The following is a 22961-nucleotide window of genomic DNA, read 5'->3' on the forward strand; positions in this document are numbered from 1 at the left end:
GGCATTCTTCAGCTTGGTTTGTCCGTACACAAACTCTGCTTGAAAATCTTGGGGAAACTTTGAAACCAAAGCGGCTTATGAAAACATATCAAAGAGTGGGAAAACTCCCAGCTTTAAAACTGTCAAATGTATATGGAACGTAAAAGGCAAAAAAAAGCTAACAAAAAGCCATGTAAAATACGTTTCATTTTAAAGTTTATTCAATAGTTAGAAGCTTCAAGGTCAACCTGGTATTCCCAGGTAGTCTCCCATCAAGTACTAACCAGGCCCAAGCCTTCTTAGCTTCTGAGAAAGACAAGATTGGGCATATTCTTCAGCTGGTTTGGTCCGACACAACTCTGCTTGAAAATCTTGAACTTTAAACCAAAGGGGCTTGAACACATATCAAAGAGTGAAAACTCCCCGCTTTACTGTCAAATTATGATGGAGAAAAGGCAAAAAAGTTAACAAAGCCATGTAAATACTTTTATTTTAAAAGTTTTTCAATAGTTAAAGCTTACAGCACCTGGTATTCCCAGGTAGTCTCCCATCCAAGTACTAACCAGGCCCAAGCCTTCTTAGCTTCTGAGATAAGACAAGATTGGGCATTCTTCAGCTGGTTTGTCCGTACACAAACTCTGCTTGAAAATCTTGAACTTTAAACCAAAGGGGCTTAAACACATATCAAAGAGTGAAAACTCCCGCTTTACTGTCAAATTATGATGGAGAAAAGGCAAAAAGTTGGAGTGGTAAGCTTTTATTTGCAATACAACAAATAAAGTGCACACCTTGCAATACTGGGTCGATGAATGGAGCGGATAGAGCAGGCCCTATTGCCGACTCCCTGTTCTAAAAATCCACTTAATATGACATATCAGATATTAAACTGACATCAGGGTGCGTAGCACCTAAAGGCCGAGGGCTGGAAAACCCCACCTAATCGATTCAGCTCCAAGCCTGTGAATGATCGTTGTAGAGCACACACAGACAAAGAAACCTGAAGAGAAGTTAAAGAAAAGAAAAAAAAAAAAAAAAAAAAAAGAAAAAAGGCGGGAAAACATATCAAAGAAAGAAAATACCCCTTAACTTACTTTAAAAAAGTTAACAAAGTGATGTAAATACTTTCATTTTAAAAGTTTTCAATAGTTAAAGCTTACTGCACCTGGCATTCCTACGTAGTCTCCCATCCAAGTACTAACCAGGCCCAGGCCTTCTTAGCTTCTGAGATCAGACAAGATTGGGCAATCTTCAGCTGGCATGTCTGTAAGCAAACTCTGCTTGAAAATCTTGGACTTTAAACAAAAGGGCTTTGAAAACATTATAAAGTGCGAAAACTCCCGCTTTACTGTCAAATTATGACTGAGAAAAGGCAAAAAAGCTAACAAAGCCATGTAAATACTTTTATTTTAAAAGTTTTTCAATAGTTAAAGCTTACAGCACCTGGTATTCCCAGGTAGTCTCCCATCCAAGTACTAACCAGGCCCAAGCCTTCTTAGCTTCTGAGATAAGACAAGATTGGGCATTCTTCAGCTGGTTTGTCCGTACACAAACTCTGCTTGAAAATCTTGAACTTTAAACCAAAGGGGCTTAAACACATATCAAAGAGTGAAAACTCCCGCTTTACTGTCAAATTATGATGGAGAAAAGGCAAAAAAGTTAACAAAGCCATGTAAATACTTTCATTTTAAAAAATTTTCAATAGTTAAAGCTTACAGCACCTGGTATTCCCAGGTAGTCTCCCATCCAAGTACTAACCAGGCCCAAGCCTTCTTAGCTTCTGAGATAAGACAAGATTGGGCATTCTTCAGCTGGTTTGTCCGTACACAAACTCTGCTTGAAAATCTTGAACTTTAAACCAAAGGGGCTTAAACACATATCAAAGAGTGAAAACTTCCGCTTTACTGTCAAATTATGATGGAGAAAAGGCAAAAAGTTGGAGTGGTAAGCTTTTATTTGCAATACAACAAATAAAGTGCACACCTTCTAGAGGCAATGCAATACTGGGTCGATGAATGGAGCGGATGGAGCAGGCCCTATTGCCGACTCCCTGTTCTAAAAATCCGCTTAATATGACATATCAGATATTAAACTGACATCAGGGTGCGTAGCACCTGAAGGCCGAGGGCTGGAAAACCCCACCTAATCGATTCAGCTCCAAGCCTGTGAATGATCGTTGTAGAGCACACACAGACAAAGAAACCTGAAGAGAAGTTAAAGAAAAAAAAAAAAAAAAAAGAAAAAAGGCGGGAAAACATATCAAAGAAAGAAAATACCCCTTAACTTACTTTAAAAAAAGTTAACAAAGTGATGTAAATACTTTCATTTTAAAAGTTTTCAATAGTTAAAGCTTACTGCACCTGGCATTCCTATGTAGTCTCCCATCCAAGTACTAACCAGGCCCAAGCCTTCTTAGCTTCTGAGATCAGACAAGATTGGGCAATCTTCAGCTGGCATGTCTGTAAGCAAACTCTGCTTGAAAATCTTGGACTTTAAACAAAAGGGCTTTGAAAACATTATAAAGTGCGAAAACTCCCGCTTTACTGTCAAATTATGACTGAGAAAAGGCAAAAAAAGCTAACAAAGCCATGTAAATACTTTTATTTTAAAAGTTTTTCAATAGTTAAAGCTTACAGCACCTGGTATTCCCAGGTAGTCTCCCATCCAAGTACTAACCAGGCCCAAGCCTTCTTAGCTTCTGAGATAAGACAAGATTGGGCATTCTTCAGCTGGTTTGTCCGTACACAAACTCTGCTTGAAAATCTTGAACTTTAAACCAAAGGGGCTTAAACACATATCAAAGAGTGAAAACTCCCGCTTTACTGTCAAATTATGATGGAGAAAAGGCAAAAAAGCTAACAAAGCCATGTAAATACTTTCATTTTAAAAGTTTTTCAATAGTTAAAGCTTACAGCACCTGGCATTCCCAGGTAGTCTCCCATCCAAGTACTAACCAGGCCCAAGCCTTCTTAGCTTCTGAGATCAGACAAGATTGGGCATTCTTCAGCTGGTTTGTCCGTACACAAACTCTGCTTGAAAATCTTGAACTTTAAACCAAAGGGGCTTGAACACATATCAAAGAGTGAAAACTCCCACTTTACTGTCAAATTATGATGGAGAAAAGGCAAAAAAAAGCTAACAAAGCCATGTAAATACTTTCATTTTAAAAGTTTTTCAATAGTTAAAGCTTACAGCACCTGGTATTCCCAGGTAGTCTCCCATCCAAGTACTAACCAGGCCCAAGCCTTCTTAGCTTCTGAGATCAGACAAGATTGGGCATTCTTCAGCTGGTTTGTCCGTACACAAACTCTCCTTGAAAATCTTGAACTTTAAACCAAAGGGGCTTGAACACATATCAAAGAGTGAAAACTCCCGCTTTACTGTCAAATTATGATGGAGAAAAGGCAAAAAAGTTAACAAAGCCATGTAAATACTTTTATTTTAAAAGTTTTTCAATAGTTAAAGCTTACAGCACCTGGTATTCCCAGGTAGTCTCCCATCCAAGTACTAACCAGGCCCAAGCCTTCTTAGCTTCTGAGATCAGACAAGATTGGGCATTCTTCAGCTGGTTTGTCCGTACACAAACTCTGCTTGAAAATCTTGAACTTTAAACCAAAGGGGCTTAAACACATATCAAAGAGTGAAAACTCCCGCTTTACTGTCAAATTATGATGGAGAAAAGGCAAAAAAGCTAACAAAGCCATGTAAATACTTTCATTTTAAAAGTTTTTCAATAGTTAAAGCTTACAGCACCTGGTATTCCCAGGTAGTCTCCCATCCAAGTACTAACCAGGCCCAAGCCTTCTTAGCTTCTGAGATAAGACAAGATTGGGCATTCTTCAGCTGGTTTGTCCGTACACAAACTCTGCTTGATAATCTTGAACTTTAAACCAAAGGGGCTTAAACACATATCAAAGAGTGAAAACTCCCGCTTTACTGTCAAATTATGATGGAGAAAAGGCAAAAAAGCTAACAAAGCCATGTAAATACTTTCATTTTAAAAGTTTTTCAATAGTTAAAGCTTACAGCACCTGGCATTCCCAGGTAGTCTCCCATCCAAGTACTAACCAGGCCCAAGCCTTCTTAGCTTCTGAGATAAGACAAGATTGGGCATTCTTCAGCTGGTTTGTCCGTACACAAACTCTGCTTGAAAATCTTGAACTTTAAACCAAAGGGGCTTAAACACATATCAAAGAGTGAAAACTCCCGCTTTACTGTCAAATTATGATGGAGAAAAGGCAAAAAGTTGGAGTGGTAAGCTTTTATTTGCAATACAACAAATAAAGTGCACACCTTCTAGAGGCATGCAATACTGGGTCGATGAATGGAGCGGATTGGAGCAGGCCCTATTGCCGACTCCCTGTTCTAAAAATCCGCTTAATATGACATATCAGATATTAAACTGACATCAGGGTGCGTAGCACCTGAAGGCCGAGGGCTGGAAAACCCCACCTAATCGATTCAGCTCCAAGCCTGTGAATGATCGTTGTAGAGCACACACAGACAAAGAAACCTGAAGAGAAGTTAAAGAAAAGAAAAAAAAAAAAAAAAAAAAAGAAAAAAGGCGGGAAAACATATCAAAGAAAGAAAATACCCCTTAACTTACTTTAAAAAAAGTTAACAAAGTGATGTAAATACTTTCATTTTAAAAGTTTTCAATAGTTAAAGCTTACTGCACCTGGCATTCCTACGTAGTCTCCCATCCAAGTACTAACCAGGCCCAGGCCTTCTTAGCTTCTGAGATCAGACAAGATTGGGCAATCTTCAGCTGGCATGTCTGTAAGCAAACTCTGCTTGAAAATCTTGGACTTTAAACAAAAGGGCTTTGAAAACATTATAAAGTGCGAAAACTCCCGCTTTACTGTCAAATTATGACTGAGAAAAGGCAAAAAAGCTAACAAAGCCATGTAAATACTTTTATTTTAAAAGTTTTTCAATAGTTAAAGCTTACAGCACCTGGTATTCCCAGGTAGTCTCCCATCCAAGTACTAACCAGGCCCAAGCCTTCTTAGCTTCTGAGATAAGACAAGATTGGGCATTCTTCAGCTGGTTTGTCCGTACACAAACTCTGCTTGAAAATCTTGAACTTTAAACCAAAGGGGCTTAAACACATATCAAAGAGTGAAAACTCCCGCTTTACTGTCAAATTATGATGGAGAAAAGGCAAAAAAGTTAACAAAGCCATGTAAATACTTTCATTTTAAAAAGTTTTCAATAGTTAAAGCTTACAGCACCTGGTATTCCCAGGTAGTCTCCCATCCAAGTACTAACCAGGCCCAAGCCTTCTTAGCTTCTGAGATAAGACAAGATTGGGCATTCTTCAGCTGGTTTGTCCGTACACAAACTCTGCTTGAAAATCTTGAACTTTAAACCAAAGGGGCTTAAACACATATCAAAGAGTGAAAACTTCCGCTTTACTGTCAAATTATGATGGAGAAAAGGCAAAAAGTTGGAGTGGTAAGCTTTTATTTGCAATACAACAAATAAAGTGCACACCTTCTAGAGGCAATGCAATACTGGGTCGATGAATGGAGCGGATGGAGCAGGCCCTATTGCCGACTCCCTGTTCTAAAAATCCGCTTAATATGACATATCAGATATTAAACTGACATCAGGGTGCGTAGCACCTGAAGGCCGAGGGCTGGAAAACCCCACCTAATCGATTCAGCTCCAAGCCTGTGAATGATCGTTGTAGAGCACACACAGACAAAGAAACCTGAAGAGAAGTTAAAGAAAAAAAAAAAAAAAAAAAAAAAGAAAAAAGGCGGGAAAACATATCAAAGAAAGAAAATACCCCTTAACTTACTTTAAAAAAAGTTAACAAAGTGATGTAAATACTTTCATTTTAAAAGTTTTCAATAGTTAAAGCTTACTGCACCTGGCATTCCTATGTAGTCTCCCATCCAAGTACTAACCAGGCCCAAGCCTTCTTAGCTTCTGAGATCAGACAAGATTGGGCAATCTTCAGCTGGCATGTCTGTAAGCAAACTTTGCTTGAAAATCTTGGACTTTAAACAAAAGGGCTTTGAAAACATTATAAAGTGCGAAAACTCCCGCTTTACTGTCAAATTATGACTGAGAAAAGGCAAAAAAAGCTAACAAAGCCATGTAAATACTTTTATTTTAAAAGTTTTTCAATAGTTAAAGCTTACAGCACCTGGTATTCCCAGGTAGTCTCCCATCCAAGTACTAACCAGGCCCAAGCCTTCTTAGCTTCTGAGATAAGACAAGATTGGGCATTCTTCAGCTGGTTTGTCCGTACACAAACTCTGCTTGAAAATCTTGAACTTTAAACCAAAGGGGCTTAAACACATATCAAAGAGTGAAAACTCCCGCTTTACTGTCAAATTATGATGGAGAAAAGGCAAAAAAGCTAACAAAGCCATGTAAATACTTTCATTTTAAAAGTTTTTCAATAGTTAAAGCTTACAGCACCTGGTATTCCCAGGTAGTCTCCCATCCAAGTACTAACCAGGCCCAAGCCTTCTTAGCTTCTGAGATAAGACAAGATTGGGCATTCTTCAGCTGGTTTGTCCGTACACAAACTCTGCTTGATAAATCTTGAACTTTAAACCAAAGGGGCTTAAACACATATCAAAGAGTGAAAACTCCCGCTTTACTGTCAAATTATGATGGAGAAAAGGCAAAAAAGCTAACAAAGCCATGTAAATACTTTCATTTTAAAAGTTTTTCAATAGTTAAAGCTTACAGCACCTGGCATTCCCAGGTAGTCTCCCATCCAAGTACTAACCAGGCCCAAGCCTTCTTAGCTTCTGAGATAAGACAAGATTGGGCATTCTTCAGCTGGTTTGTCCGTACACAAACTCTGCTTGAAAATCTTGAACTTTAAACCAAAGGGGCTTAAACACATATCAAAGAGTGAAAACTCCCGCTTTACTGTCAAATTATGATGGAGAAAAGGCAAAAAGTTGGAGTGGTAAGCTTTTATTTGCAATACAACAAATAAAGTGCACACCTTGCAATACTGGGTCGATGAATGGAGCGGATGGAGCAGGCCCTATTGCCGACTCCCTGTTCTAAAAATCCGCTTAATATGACATATCAGATATTAAACTGACATCAGGGTGCGTAGCACCTGAAGGCCGAGGGCTGGAAAACCCCACCTAATCGATTCAGCTCCAAGCCTGTGAATGATCGTTGTAGAGCACACACAGACAAAGAAACCTGAAGAGAAGTTAAAGAAAAGAAAAAAAAAAAAAAAAAAAAAAAGAAAAAAGGCGGGAAAACATATCAAAGAAAGAAAATACCCCTTAACTTACTTTAAAAAAAGTTAACAAAGTGATGTAAATACTTTCATTTTAAAAGTTTTCAATAGTTAAAGCTTACTGCACCTGGCATTCCTACGTAGTCTCCCATCCAAGTACTAACCAGGCCCAGGCCTTCTTAGCTTCTGAGATCAGACAAGATTGGGCAATCTTCAGCTGGCATGTCTGTAAGCAAACTTTGCTTGAAAATCTTGGACTTTAAACAAAAGGGCTTTGAAAACATTATAAAGTGCGAAAACTCCCGCTTTACTGTCAAATTATGACTGAGAAAAGGCAAAAAAGCTAACAAAGCCATGTAAATACTTTTATTTTAAAAGTTTTTCAATAGTTAAAGCTTACAGCACCTGGTATTCCCAGGTAGTCTCCCATCCAAGTACTAACCAGGCCCAAGCCTTCTTAGCTTCTGAGATAAGACAAGATTGGGCATTCTTCAGCTGGTTTGTCCGTACACAAACTCTGCTTGAAAATCTTGAACTTTAAACCAAAGGGGCTTAAACACATATCAAAGAGTGAAAACTCCCGCTTTACTGTCAAATTATGATGGAGAAAAGGCAAAAAAGTTAACAAAGCCATGTAAATACTTTCATTTAAAAAATTTTCAATAGTTAAAGCTTACAGCACCTGGTATTCCCAGGTAGTCTCCCATCCAAGTACTAACCAGGCCCAAGCCTTCTTAGCTTCTGAGATAAGACAAGATTGGGCATTCTTCAGCTGGTTTGTCCGTACACAAACTCTGCTTGAAAATCTTGAACTTTAAACTAAAGGGGCTTAAACACATATCAAAGAGTGAAAACTTCCGCTTTACTGTCAAATTATGATGGAGAAAAGGCAAAAAGTTGGAGTGGTAAGCTTTTATTTGCAATACAACAAATAAAGTGCACACCTTCTAGAGGCAATGCAATACTGGGTCGATGAATGGAGCGGATGGAGCAGGCCCTATTGCCGACTCCCTGTTCTAAAAATCCGCTTAATATGACATATCAGATATTAAACTGACATCAGGGTGCGTAGCACCTGAAGGCCGAGGGCTGGAAAACCCCACCTAATCGATTCAGCTCCAAGCCTGTGAATGATCGTTGTAGAGCACACACAGACAAAGAAACCTGAAGAGAAGTTAAAGAAAAAAAAAAAAAAAAAAAAAAAAGAAAAAAGGCGGGAAAACATATCAAAGAAAGAAAATACCCCTTAACTTACTTTAAAAAAAGTTAACAAAGTGATGTAAATACTTTCATTTTAAAAGTTTTCAATAGTTAAAGCTTACTGCACCTGGCATTCCTATGTAGTCTCCCATCCAAGTACTAACCAGGCCCAAGCCTTCTTAGCTTCTGAGATCAGACAAGATTGGGCAATCTTCAGCTGGCATGTCTGTAAGCAAACTTTGCTTGAAAATCTTGGACTTTAAACAAAAGGGCTTTGAAAACATTATAAAGTGCGAAAACTCCCGCTTTACTGTCAAATTATGACTGAGAAAAGGCAAAAAAAAGCTAACAAAGCCATGTAAATACTTTTATTTTAAAAGTTTTTCAATAGTTAAAGCTTACAGCACCTGGTATTCCCAGGTAGTCTCCCATCCAAGTACTAACCAGGCCCAAGCCTTCTTAGCTTCTGAGATAAGACAAGATTGGGCATTCTTCAGCTGGTTTGTCCGTACACAAACTCTGCTTGAAAATCTTGAACTTTAAACCAAAGGGGCTTAAACACATATCAAAGAGTGAAAACTCCCGCTTTACTGTCAAATTATGATGGAGAAAAGGCAAAAAAGCTAACAAAGCCATGTAAATACTTTCATTTTAAAAGTTTTTCAATAGTTAAAGCTTACAGCACCTGGCATTCCCAGGTAGTCTCCCATCCAAGTACTAACCAGGCCCAAGCCTTCTTAGCTTCTGAGATCAGACAAGATTGGGCATTCTTCAGCTGGTTTGTCCGTAAACAAACTCTCCTTGAAAATCTTGAACTTTAAACCAAAGGGGCTTGAACACATATCAAAGAGTGAAAACTCCCACTTTACTGTCAAATTATGATGGAGACAAGGCAAAAAAAAGCTAACAAAGCCATGTAAATACTTTCATTTTAAAAGTTTTTCAATAGTTAAAGCTTACAGCACCTGGTATTCCCAGGTAGTCTCCCATCCAAGTACTAACCAGGCCCAAGCCTTCTTAGCTTCTGAGATCAGACAAGATTGGGCATTCTTCAGCTGGTTTGTCCGTACACAAACTCTCCTTGAAAATCTTGAACTTTAAACCAAAGGGGCTTGAACACATATCAAAGAGTGAAAACTCCCGCTTTACTGTCAAATTATGATGGAGAAAAGGCAAAAAAGTTAACAAAGCCATGTAAATACTTTTATTTTAAAAGTTTTTCAATAGTTAAAGCTTACAGCACCTGGTATTCCCAGGTAGTCTCCCATCCAAGTACTAACCAGGCCCAAGCCTTCTTAGCTTCTGAGATCAGACAAGATTGGGCATTCTTCAGCTGGTTTGTCCGTACACAAACTCTGCTTGAAAATCTTGAACTTTAAACCAAAGGGGCTTAAACACATATCAAAGAGTGAAAACTCCCGCTTTACTGTCAAATTATGATGGAGAAAAGGCAAAAAAGCTAACAAAGCCATGTAAATACTTTCATTTTAAAAGTTTTTCAATAGTTAAAGCTTACAGCACCTGGTATTCCCAGGTAGTCTCCCATCCAAGTACTAACCAGGCCCAAGCCTTCTTAGCTTCTGAGATAAGACAAGATTGGGCATTCTTCAGCTGGTTTGTCCGTACACAAACTCTGCTTGATAATCTTGAACTTTAAACCAAAGGGGCTTAAACACATATCAAAGAGTGAAAACTCCCGCTTTACTGTCAAATTATGATGGAGAAAAGGCAAAAAAGCTAACAAAGCCATGTAAATACTTTCATTTTAAAAGTTTTTCAATAGTTAAAGCTTACAGCACCTGGCATTCCCAGGTAGTCTCCCATCCAATTACTAACCAGGCCCAAGCCTTCTTAGCTTCTGAGATAAGACAAGATTGGGCATTCTTCAGCTGGTTTGTCCGTACACAAACTCTGCTTGAAAATCTTGAACTTTAAACCAAAGGGGCTTAAACACATATCAAAGAGTGAAAACTCCCGCTTTACTGTCAAATTATGATGTAGAAAAGGCAAAAAGTTGGAGTGGTAAGCTTTTATTTGCAATACAACAAATAAAGTGCACACCTTGCAATACTGGGTCGATGAATGGAGCGGTTGGAGCAGGCCCTATTGCCGACTCCCTGTTCTAAAAATCCGCTTAATATGACATATCAGATATTAAACTGACATCAGGGTGCGTAGCACCTGAAGGCCGAGGGCTGGAAAACCCCACCTAATCGATTCAGCTCCAAGCCTGTGAATGATCGTTGTAGAGCACACACAGACAAAGAAACCTGAAGAGAAGTTAAAGAAAAAAAAAAAAAAAAAAAAAAAAAGGCGGGAAAACATATCAAAGAAAGAAAATACCCCTTAACTTACTTTAAAAAAAGTTAACAAAGTGATGTAAATACTTTCATTTTAAAAGTTTTCAATAGTTAAAGCTTACTGCACCTGGCATTCCTACGTAGTCTCCCATCCAAGTACTAACCAGGCCCAGGCCTTCTTAGCTTCTGAGATCAGACAAGATTGGGCAATCTTCAGCTGGCATGTCTGTAAGCAAACTTTGCTTGAAAATCTTGGACTTTAAACAAAAGGGCTTTGAAAACATTATAAAGTGCGAAAACTCCCGCTTTACTGTCAAATTATGACTGAGAAAAGGCAAAAAAGCTAACAAAGCCATGTAAATACTTTTATTTTAAAAGTTTTTCAATAGTTAAAGCTTACAGCACCTGGTATTCCCAGGTAGTCTCCCATCCAAGTACTAACCAGGCCCAAGCCTTCTTAGCTTCTGAGATAAGACAAGATTGGGCATTCTTCAGCTGGTTTGTCCGTACACAAACTCTGCTTGAAAATCTTGAACTTTAAACCAAAGGGGCTTAAACACATATCAAAGAGTGAAAACTCCCGCTTTACTGTCAAATTATGATGGAGAAAAGGCAAAAAAGCTAACAAAGCCATGTAAATACTTTTATTTTAAAAGTTTTTCAATAGTTAAAGCTTACAGCACCTGGTATTCCCAGGTAGTCTCCCATCCAAGTACTAACCAGGCCCAAGCCTTCTTAGCTTCTGAGATAAGACAAGATTGGGCATTCTTCAGCTGGTTTGTCCGTACACAAACTCTGCTTGAAAATCTTGAACTTTAAACCAAAGGGGCTTAAACACATATCAAAGAGTGAAAACTCCCGCTTTACTGTCAAATTATGATGGAGAAAAGGCAAAAAGTTGGAGTGGTAAGCTTTTATTTGCAATACAACAAATAAAGTGCACACCTTCTAGAGGCAATGCAATACTGGGTCGATGAATGGAGCGGATGGAGCAGGCCCTATTGCCGACTCCCTGTTCTAAAAATCCGCTTAATATGACATATCAGATATTAAACTGACATCAGGGTGCGTAGCACCTGAAGGCCGAGGGCTGGAAAACCCCACCTAATCGATTCAGCTCCAAGCCTGTGAATGATCGTTGTAGAGCACACACAGACAAAGAAACCTGAAGAGAAGTTAAAAAAAAAAAAAAAAAAAAAAAAAAAAAAGAAAAAAGGCGGGAAAACATATCAAAGAAAGAAAATACCCCTTAACTTACTTTAAAAAAAGGTAACAAAGTGATGTAAATACTTTCATTTTAAAAGTTTTCAATAGTTACAGCTTACTGCACCTGGCATTCCTACGTAGTCTCCCATCCAAGTACTAACCAGGCCCAGGCCTTCTTAGCTTCTGAGATCAGACAAGATTGGGCAATTCTTCAGCTGGTATGTCTGTACGCAAACTCTGCTTGAAAATCTTGGACTTTAAACCAAAGGGCTTTGAAAACATATCAAGAGTGAAAACTCCCGCTTTACTGTCAAATTATGACTGGAGAAAAGGCAAAAAAGCTAACAAAGCCATGTAAATACTTTTATTTTAAAAGTTTTTCAATAGTTAAAGCTTACAGCACCTGGTATTCCCAGGTAGTCTCCCATCCAAGTACTAACCAGGCCCAAGCCTTCTTAGCTTCTGAGATAAGACAAGATTGGGCATTCTTCAGCTGGTTTGTCCGTACACAAACTCTGCTTGAAAATCTTGAACTTTAAACCAAAGGGGCTTAAACACATATCAAAGAGTGAAAACTCCCGCTTTACTGTCAAATTATGATGGAGAAAAGGCAAAAAAGCTAACAAAGCCATGTAAATACTTTTATTTTAAAAGTTTTTCAATAGTTAAAGCTTACAGCACCTGGTATTCCCAGGTAGTCTCCCATCCAAGTACTAACCAGGCCCAAGCCTTCTTAGCTTCTGAGATAAGACAAGATTGGGCATTCTTCAGCTGGTTTGTCCGTACACAAACTCTGCTTGAAAATCTTGAACTTTAAACCAAAGGGGCTTAAACACATATCAAAGAGTGAAAACTCCCGCTTTACTGTCAAATTATGATGGAGAAAAGGCAAAAAGTTGGAGTGGTAAGCTTTTATTTGCAATACAACAAATAAAGTGCACACCTTCTAGAGGCAATGCAATACTGGGTCGATGAATGGAGCGGATGGAGCAGGCCCTATTGCCGACTCCCTGTTCTAAAAATCCGCTTAATATGACATATCAGATATTAAACTGACATCAGGGTGCGTAGCACCTGAAGGCCGAGGGCTGGAAAACCCCACCTAATCGATTCAGCTCCAAGCCTGTGAATGATCGTTGTAGAGCACACACAGACAAAGAAACCTGAAGAGAAGTTAAAGAAAAAAAAAAAAAAAAAAAAAAAAAAAGAAAAAAGGCGGGAAAACATATCAAAGAAAGAAAATACCCCTTAACTTACTTTAAAAAAAGGTAACAAAGTGATGTAAATACTTTCATTTTAAAAGTTTTCAATAGTTAAAGCTTACTGCACCTGGCATTCCTACGTAGTCTCCCATCCAAGTACTAACCAGGCCCAGGCCTTCTTAGCTTCTGAGATAAGACAAGATTGGGCATTCTTCAGCTGGTTTGTCCGTACACAAACTCTGCTTGAAAATCTTGAACTTTAAACCAAAGGGGCTTAAACACATATCAAAGAGTGAAAACTCCCGCTTTACTGTCAAATTATGATGGAGAAAAGGCAAAAAAGTTAACAAAGCCATGTAAATACTTTTATTTTAAAAGTTTTTCAATAGTTAAAGCTTACAGCACCTGGTATTCCCAGGTAGTCTCCCATCCAAGTACTAACCAGGCCCAAGCCTTCTTAGCTTCTGAGATAAGACAAGATTGGGCATTCTTCAGCTGGTTTGTCCGTACACAAACTCTGCTTGAAAATCTTGAACTTTAAACCAAAGGGGCTTAAACACATATCAAAGAGTGAAAACTCCCGCTTTACTGTCAAATTATGATGGAGAAAAGGCAAAAAGTTGGAGTGGTAAGCTTTTATTTGCAATACAACAAATAAAGTGCACACCTTCTAGAGGCAATGCAATACTGGGTCGATGAATGGAGCGGATGGAGCAGGCCCTATTGCCGACTCCCTGTTCTAAAAATCCGCTTAATATGACATATCAGATATTAAACTGACATCAGGGTGCGTAGCACCTGAAGGCCGAGGGCTGGAAAACCCCACCTAATCGATTCAGCTCCAAGCCTGTGAATGATCGTTGTAGAGCACACACAGACAAAGAAACCTGAAGAGAAGTTAAAGAAAAAAAAAAAAAAAAAAAAAAAAAAAAGAAAAAAGGCGGGAAAACATATCAAAGAAAGAAAATACCCCTTAACTTACTTTAAAAAAAGTTAACAAAGTGATGTAAATACTTTCATTTTAAAAGTTTTCAATAGTTACAGCTTACTGCACCTGGCATTCCTACGTAGTCTCCCATCCAAGTACTAACCAGGCCCAGGCCTTCTTAGCTTCTGAGATCAGACAAGATTGGGCAATCTTCAGCTGGCATGTCTGTAAGCAAACTCTGCTTGAAAATCTTGGACTTTAAACCAAAGGGCTTGAAAACATTATAAAGTGCGAAAACTCCCGCTTTACTGTCAAATTATGACTGAGAAAAGGCAAAAAAGCTAACAAAGCCATGTAAATACTTTTATTTTAAAAGTTTTTCAATAGTTAAAGCTTACAGCACCTGGTATTCCCAGGTAGTCTCCCATCCAAGTACTAACCAGGCCCAAGCCTTCTTAGCTTCTGAGATAAGACAAGATTGGGCATTCTTCAGCTGGTTTGTCCGTACACAAACTCTGCTTGAAAATCTTGAACTTTAAACCAAAGGGGCTTAAACACATATCAAAGAGTGAAAACTCCCGCTTTACTGTCAAATTATGATGGAGAAAAGGCAAAAAAGCTAACAAAGCCATGTAAATACTTTTATTTTAAAAGTTTTTCAATAGTTAAAGCTTACAGCACCTGGTATTCCCAGGTAGTCTCCCATCCAAGTACTAACCAGGCCCAAGCCTTCTTAGCTTCTGAGATAAGACAAGATTGGGCATTCTTCAGCTGGTTTGTCCGTACACAAACTCTGCTTGAAAATCTTGAACTTTAAACCAAAGGGGCTTAAACACATATCAAAGAGTGAAAACTCCCGCTTTACTGTCAAATTATGATGGAGAAAAGGCAAAAAGTTGGAGTGGTAAGCTTTTATTTGCAATACAACAAATAAAGTGCACACCTTCTAGAGGCAATGCAATACTGGGTCGATGAATGGAGCGGATGGAGCAGGCCCTATTGCCGACTCCCTGTTCTAAAAATCCGCTTAATATGACATATCAGATATTAAACTGACATCAGGGTGCGTAGCACCTGAAGGCCGAGGGCTGGAAAACCCCACCTAATCGATTCAGCTCCAAGCCTGTGAATGATCGTTGTAGAGCACACACAGACAAAGAAACCTGAAGAGAAGTTAAAAAAAAAAAAAAAAAAAAAAAAAAAAGAAAAAAGGCGGGAAAACATATCAAAGAAAGAAAATACCCCTTAACTTACTTTAAAAAAAGTTAACAAAGTGATGTAAATACTTTCATTTTAAAAGTTTTCAATAGTTAAAGCTTACAGCACCTGGTATTCCCAGGTAGTCTCCCATCCAAGTACTAACCAGGCCCAAGCCTTCTTAGCTTCTGAGATCAGACAAGATTGGGCATTCTTCAGCTGGTTTGTCCGTACACAAACTCTGCTTGAAAATCTTGAACTTTAAACCAAAGGGGCTTAAACACATATCAAAGAGTGAAAACTCCCGCTTTACTGTCAAATTATGATGGAGAAAAGGCAAAAAAGTTAACAAAGCCATGTAAATACTTTCATTTTAAAAAATTTTCAATAGTTAAAGCTTATAGCACCTGGTATTCCCAGGTAGTCTCCCATCCAAGTACTAACCAGGCCCAAGCCTTCTTAGCTTCTGAGATAAGACAAGATTGGGCATTCTTCAGCTGGTTTGTCCGTACACAAACTCTGCTTGAAAATCTTGAACTTTAAACCAAAGGGGCTTAAACACATATCAAAGAGTGAAAACTCCCGCTTTACTGTCAAATTATGATGGAGAAAAGGCAAAAAGTTGGAGTGGTAAGCTTTTATTTGCAATACAACAAATAAAGTGCACACCTTCTAGAGGCAATGCAATACTGGGTCGATGAATGGAGCGGATGGAGCAGGCCCTATTGCCGACTCCCTGTTCTAAAAATCCGCTTAATATGACATATCAGATATTAAACTGACATCAGGGTGCGTAGCACCTGAAGGCCGAGGGCTGGAAAACCCCACCTAATCGATTCAGCTCCAAGCCTGTGAATGATCGTTGTAGAGCACACACAGACAAAGAAACCTGAAGAGAAGTTAAAGAAAAGAAAAAAAAAAAAAAAAAAAAGAAAAAAGGCGGGAAAACATATCAAAGAAAGAAAATACCCCTTAACTTACTTTAAAAAAAGTTAACAAAGTGATGTAAATACTTTCATTTTAAAAGTTTTCAATAGTTAAAGCTTACTGCACCTGGCATTCCTACGTAGTCTCCCATCCAAGTACTAACCAGGCCCAGGCCTTCTTAGCTTCTGAGATCAGACAGGATTGGGCAATCTTCAGCTGGCATGTCTGTAAGCAAACTTTGCTTGAAAATCTTGGACTTTAAACAAAAGGGCTTTGAAAACATTATAAAGTGCGAAAACTCCCGCTTTACTGTCAAATTATGACTGAGAAAAGGCAAAAAAGCTAACAAAGCCATGTAAATACTTTTATTTTAAAAGTTTTTCAATAGTTAAAGCTTACAGCACCTGGTATTCCCAGGTAGTCTCCCATCCAAGTACTAACCAGGCCCAAGCCTTCTTAGCTTCTGAGATAAGACAAGATTGGGCATTCTTCAGCTGGTTTGTCCGTACACAAACTCTGCTTGAAAATCTTGAACTTTAAACCAAAGGGGCTTAAACACATATCAAAGAGTGAAAACTCCCGCTTTACTGTCAAATTATGATGGAGAAAAGGCAAAAAAGTTAACAAAGCCATGTAAATACTTTTATTTTAAAAGTTTTTCAATAGTTAAAGCTTACAGCACCTGGTATTCCCAGGTAGTCTCCCATCCAAGTACTAACCAGGCCCAAGCCTTCTTAGCTTCTGAGATAAGACAAGATTGGGCATTCTTCAGCTGGTTTGTCCGTACACAAACTCTGCTTGAAAATCTTGAACTTTAAACCAAAGGGGCTTAAACACATATCAAAGAGTGAAAACTCCCGCTTTACTGTCAAATTATGATGGAGAAAAGGCAAAAAGTTGGAGTGGTAAGCTTTTATTTGCAATACAACAAATAAAGTGCACACCTTCTAGAGGCAATGCAATACTGGGTCGATGAATGGAGCGGATGGAGCAGGCCCTATTGCCGACTCCCTGTTCTAAAAATCCGCTTAATATGACATATCAGATATTAAACTGACATCAGGGTGCGTAGCACCTGAAGGCCGAGGGCTGGAAAACCCCACCTAATCGATTCAGCTCCAAGCCTGTGAATGATCGTTGTAGAGCACACACAGACAAAGAAACCTGAAGAGAAAATTAAAGAAAAAAAAAAAAAAAAAAAAAAGAAAAAAGGCGGGAAAACATATCAAAGAAAGAAAATACCCCTTAACTTACTTTAAAAAAAGTTAACAAAGTGATGTAAATACTTTCATTTTAAAAGTTTTCAATAGTTAAAGCTTACAGCACCTGGTATTCCCAGGTAGTCTCCCATCCAAGTACTAACCAGGCCCAAGCCTTCTTAGCTTCTGAGATAAGACAAGATTGGGCATTCTTCAGCTGGTTTGTCCGTACACAAACTCTGCTTGAAAATCTTGAACTTTAAACCAAAGGGGCTTAAACACATATCAAAGAGTGAAAACTCCCGCTTTACTGTCAAATTATGATGGAGAAAAGGCAAAAAAGTTAACAAAGCCATGTAAATACTTTCATTTTAAAAAATTTCAATAGTTAAAGCTTACAGCACCTGGTATTCCCAGGTAGTCTCCCATCCAAGTACTAACCAGGCCCAAGCCTTCTTAGCTTCTGAGATAAGACAAGATTGGGCATTCTTCAGCTGGTTTGTCCGTACACAAACTCTGCTTGAAAATCTTGAACTTTAAACCAAAGGGGCTTAAACACATATCAAAGAGTGAAAACTCCCGCTTTACTGTCAAATTATGATGGAGAAAAGGCAAAAAGTTGGAGTGGTAAGCTTTTATTTGCAATACAACAAATAAAGTGCACACCTTCTAGAGGCAATGCAATACTGGGTCGATGAATGGAGCGGATGGAGCAGGCCCTATTGCCGACTCCCTGTTCTAAAAATCCGCTTAATATGACATATCAGATATTAAACTGACATCAGGGTGCGTAGCACCTGAAGGCCGAGGGCTGGAAAACCCCACCTAATCGATTCAGCTCCAAGCCTGTGAATGATCGTTGTAGAGCACACACAGACAAAGAAACCTGAAGAGAAAATAAAGAAAAAAAAAAAAAAAAAAAAAAGAAAAAAGGCGGGAAAACATATCAAAGAAAGAAAATACCCCTTAACTTACTTTAAAAAAAGTTAACAAAGTGATGTAAATACTTTCATTTTAAAAGTTTTCAATAGTTAAAGCTTACTGCACCTGGCATTCCTACGTAGTCTCCCATCCAAGTACTAACCAGGCCCAGGCCTTCTTAGCTTCTGAGATCAGACAAGATTGGGCAATCTTCAGCTGGCATGTCTGTAAGCAAACTTTGCTTGAAAATCTTGGACTTTAAACAAAAGGGCTTTGAAAACATTATAAAGTGCGAAAACTCCCGCTTTACTGTCGAATTATGACTGAAAAAAAGGCAAAAAAGCTAACAAAGCCATGTAAATACTTTTATTTTAAAAGTTTTTCAATAGTTAAAGCTTACAGCACCTGGTATTCCCAGGTAGTCTCCCATCCAAGTACTAACCAGGCCCAAGCCTTCTTAGCTTCTGAGATAAGACAAGATTGGGCATTCTTCAGCTGGTTTGTCCGTACACAAACTCTGCTTGAAAATCTTGAACTTTAAACCAAAGGGGCTTAAACACATATCAAAGAGTGAAAACTCCCGCTTTACTGTCAAATTATGATGGAGAAAAGGCAAAAAGTTGGAGTGGTAAGCTTTTATTTGCAATACAACAAATAAAGTGCACACCTTCTAGAGGCAATGCAATACTGGGTCGATGAATGGAGCGGATGGAGCAGGCCCTATTGCCGACTCCCTGTTCTAAAAATCCGCTTAATATGACATATCAGATATTAAACTGACATCAGGGTGCGTAGCACCGGAAGGCCGAGGGCTGGAAAACCCCACCTAATCGATTCAGCTCCAAGCCTGTGAATGATCGTTGTAGAGCACACACAGACAAAGAAACCTGAAGAGAAGTTAAAGAAAAGAAAAAAAAAAAAAAAAAGAAAAGAAAAAAGGCGGGAAAACATATCAAAGAAAGAAAATACCCCTTAACTTACTTTAAAAAAAGTTAACAAAGTGATGTAAATACTTTCATTTTAAAAGTTTTTCAATAGTTAAAGCTTACAGCACCTGGTATTCCCAGGTAGTCTCCCATCCAAGTACTAACCAGGCCCAAGCCTTCTTAGCTTCTGAGATAAGACAAGATTGGGCATTCTTCAGCTGGTTTGTCCGTACACAAACTCTGCTTGAAAATCTTGAACTTTAAACCAAAGGGGCTTAAACACATATCAAAGAGTGAAAACTCCCGCTTTACTGTCAAATTATGATGGAGAAAAGGCAAAAAAGTTAACAAAGCCATGTAAATACTTTCATTTTAAAAAATTTTCAATAGTTAAAGCTTATAGCACCTGGTATTCCCAGGTAGTCTCCCATCCAAGTACTAACCAGGCCCAAGCCTTCTTAGCTTCTGAGATAAGACAAAATTGGGCATTCTTCAGCTGGTTTGTCCGTACACAAACTCTGCTTGAAAATCTTGAACTTTAAACCAAAGGGGCTTAAACACATATCAAAGAGTGAAAACTCCCGCTTTACTGTCAAATTATGATGGAGAAAAGGCAAAAAAAGGTAACAAAGCCATGTAAATAATTTATTTTTAAAAGTTTTTAATAGTTAAAGCTTACAGCACCTGGTATTCGCAGGTAGTCACCCATCCAACTACTAACCAGGCCCAAGCCTTCTTAGCTTCTGAGATCAGACAAGATTGGGCATTCCTCAGCTGGTTTGTCCGTACAAAAAATCTGCTTGAAAATCTTGAACTTTAAACCAAAGGGTCTTGAACACATATCAAAGAGTGAAAACTGTCAAATTATGATGGAAAAAGGGCAAAAAAAGCTAACAAAGCCATGTAAATACTTTCATTTTAAAAGTTTTCAATAGTTAAAGCTTACAGCACCTGGCATTCCCAGGTAGTCTCCCATCAAAGTACTAACCAGGCCCAAGCCTTCTTAGCTTCTGAGATCAGACAAGATTGGCCATTCTTCAGCTGGTTTGTCCGTACACAAACTCTGCTTGAAAATCTTGAACTTTAAACCAAAGGGGCTTGAACACATATCAAAGAGTGAAAACTCCCGCTTTACTGTCAAATTATGATGGAGAAAAGGCAAAAAAAGCTAACATAGCCATGTAAATACTTTCATTTTAAAAGTTTTTCAATAGTTAAAGCTTACAGCACCTGGTATTCCCAGGTAGTCTCCCATCCAAGTACTAACCAGGCCCAAGCCTTCTTAGCTTCTGAGATCAGACAACATTGGGCATTCTTCAGCTGGTTTGTCTGTACACAAACTCTGCTTGAAAATCTTGAACTTTAAACCAAAAGGACTTGAACACATATCAAAGAGTGAAAACTCCCGCTTTACTGTCAAATTATGATGGAGAAAAGGCAAAAAAAGCTAACATAGCCATGTAAATACTTTCATTTTAAAAGTTTTTCAATAGTTAAAGCTTACAGCACCTGGTATTCCCAGGTAGTCTCCCATCCAAGTACTAACCAGGCCCAAGCCTTCTTAGCTTCAGAGATAAGACAAGATTGGGGATTCTTCAGCTGGTTTGTCCGTACACAAACTCTGCTTGAAAATCTTGAACTTTAAACCAAAGGGGCTTAAACACATATCAAAGAGTGAAAACTCCCGCTTTACTGTGAAATTATGATGGAAAAAGGGCAAAAAAAGCTAACAAAGCAATGTAAATACTTTCATTTTAAAAGTTTTTCAATAGTTAAAGCTTACAGCACCTGGCATTCCCAGGTAGTCTCCCATCCAAGTACTAACCAGGCCCAAGCCTTCTTAGCTTCTGAGATCAGACAAGATTGGGCATTCTTCAGCAGGTTTGTCCGTACACAAACTCTGCTTGAAAATCTTGAACTTTAAACCAAAGGGGCTTGAACACATATCTAAGAGTGAAAACTCCCGCTTTACTGTCAAATTATGATGGAGAAAAGGCAAAAAAAGCAACAAAGCCATGTAAATACTTTCATTTTAAAAGTTTTTCAATAGTTAAAGCTTACAGCACCTGGTATTCCCAGGTAGTCTCCAATCCAAGTACTAACCAGGCCCAAGCCTTCTTAGCTTCTGAGATCAGACAACATTGGGCATTCTTCAGCTGGTTTGTCTGTACACAAACTCTGCTTGAAAATCTTGAACTTTAAACCAAAAGGACTTGAACACATATCAAAGAGTGAAAACTCCCGCTTTACTGTCAAATTATGATGGAGAAAAGGCAAAAAAAGCTAACATAGCCATGTAAATACTTTCATTTTAAAAGTTTTTCAATAGTTAAAGCTTACAGCACCTGGTATTCCCAGGTAGTCTCCCATCCAAGTACTAACCAGGCCCAAGCCTTCTTAGCTTCTGAGATCAGACAACATTGGGCATTCTTCAGCTGGTTTGTCTGTACACAAACTCTGCTTGAAAATCTTGAACTTTAAACCAAAAGGGCTTTGAAAACATTATAATGTGCGAAAACTCCCGCTTTACTGTCAAAATATGATGGAGAAAAGGCAAAAAAAGCTAACAAAGCAATGTAAATACTTTCATTTTAAAAGTTTTTCAATAGTTAAAGCTTACAGCACCTGGTATTCCCAGGTAGTCTCCCATCCAAGTACTAACTAGGCCCAAGCCTTCTTAGCTTCTGAGATCAGACAACATTGGGCATTCTTCAGCTGGTTTTTCTGTACACAAACTCTGCTTGAAAATCTTGAACTTTAAACCAAAAGGGCTTTGAAAACATTATAATGTGTGAAAACTCCCGCTTTACTGTCAAAATATGATGGAGAAAAGGCAAAAAAAGCTAACAAAGCTATGTAAATACTTTCATTTTAAAAGTTTTTCAATAGTTAAGGCTTACAGCACCTGGTACTCCCAGGTAGTCTCCCATCCAAGTACTAACCAGGCCCAAGCCTTCTTAGCTTCTGAGATCAGACAAGATTGGGCATTCTTCAGCTGGTTTGTCCGTACACAAACTCTGCTTGAAAATCTTGAACTTTAAACCAAAGGGGCTTGAACACATATCTAAGAGTGAAAACTCCCGCTTTACTGTCAAATTATGATGAAGAAAAGGCAAAAAAAGCAACAAAGCCATGTAAATACTTTCATTTTAAAAGTTTTTCAATAGTTAAAGCTTACAGCACCTGGTATTCCCAGGTAGTCTCCCATCCAAATACTAACCGGGCCCAAGCCTTCTTAGCTTCTGAGATCAGACAAGATTGGGCATTCTTCAGCTGGTTTGTCCGTACACAAACTCTGCTTGAAAATCTTGAACTTTAAACCAAAGGGGCTTAAACACATATCAAAGAGTGAAAACTCCCGCTTTACTGTCAAATTATGATGGAAAAAGGGCAAAAAAAGCTAACAAAGCCATGTAAATACTTTCATTTTAAAAGTTTTTCAATAGTTAAAGCTTACAGCACCTGGTATTCGCAGGTAGTCACCCATCCAACTACTAACCAGGCCCAAGCCTTCTTAGCTTCTGAGATCAGACAAGATTGGGCATTCCTCAGCTGGTTTGTCCGTACAAAAAATCTGCTTGAAAATCTTGAACTTTAAACCAAAAGGGCTTTGAAAACATTATAATGTGCGAAAACTCCCGCTTTACTGTCAAAATATGATGGAGAAAAGGCAAAAAAAGCTAACAAAGCAATGTAAATACTTTCATTTTAAAAGTTTTTCAATAGTTAAAGCTTACAGCACCTGGTATTCCCA

General features: G+C 38.5%; 9 pseudogenes; all 9 read right to left on the minus strand.

Annotated features, from left to right (window-relative positions):
* Positions 1-2881: 2881 nt before the first annotated feature.
* LOC114780672 (uncharacterized) lies at positions 2882-3000 on the minus strand (annotated as a pseudogene).
* A 161-nt stretch (positions 3001-3161) lies between these two features.
* Positions 3162-3280, minus strand: LOC114780675 (uncharacterized; annotated as a pseudogene).
* A 159-nt stretch (positions 3281-3439) lies between these two features.
* LOC114780676 (uncharacterized) lies at positions 3440-3558 on the minus strand (annotated as a pseudogene).
* Positions 3559-9074: 5516 nt separating this feature from the next.
* LOC114780669 (uncharacterized) lies at positions 9075-9193 on the minus strand (annotated as a pseudogene).
* Positions 9194-9354: 161 nt separating this feature from the next.
* On the minus strand, positions 9355-9473 carry LOC114780677 (uncharacterized; annotated as a pseudogene).
* Positions 9474-9632: 159 nt separating this feature from the next.
* Positions 9633-9751, minus strand: LOC114780678 (uncharacterized; annotated as a pseudogene).
* Positions 9752-15351: 5600 nt separating this feature from the next.
* LOC114780670 (uncharacterized) lies at positions 15352-15470 on the minus strand (annotated as a pseudogene).
* A 5513-nt stretch (positions 15471-20983) lies between these two features.
* LOC114780674 (uncharacterized) lies at positions 20984-21102 on the minus strand (annotated as a pseudogene).
* Positions 21103-22100: 998 nt separating this feature from the next.
* LOC114780671 (uncharacterized) lies at positions 22101-22219 on the minus strand (annotated as a pseudogene).
* Between the last annotated feature and the right edge of the window lie 742 nt (positions 22220-22961).

The sequence above is a fragment of the Denticeps clupeoides genome, unplaced genomic scaffold, assembly GCF_900700375.1.
Source record: "Denticeps clupeoides unplaced genomic scaffold, fDenClu1.1, whole genome shotgun sequence".
NCBI classification, from domain to species: Eukaryota; Metazoa; Chordata; class Actinopteri; order Clupeiformes; family Denticipitidae; genus Denticeps; species Denticeps clupeoides.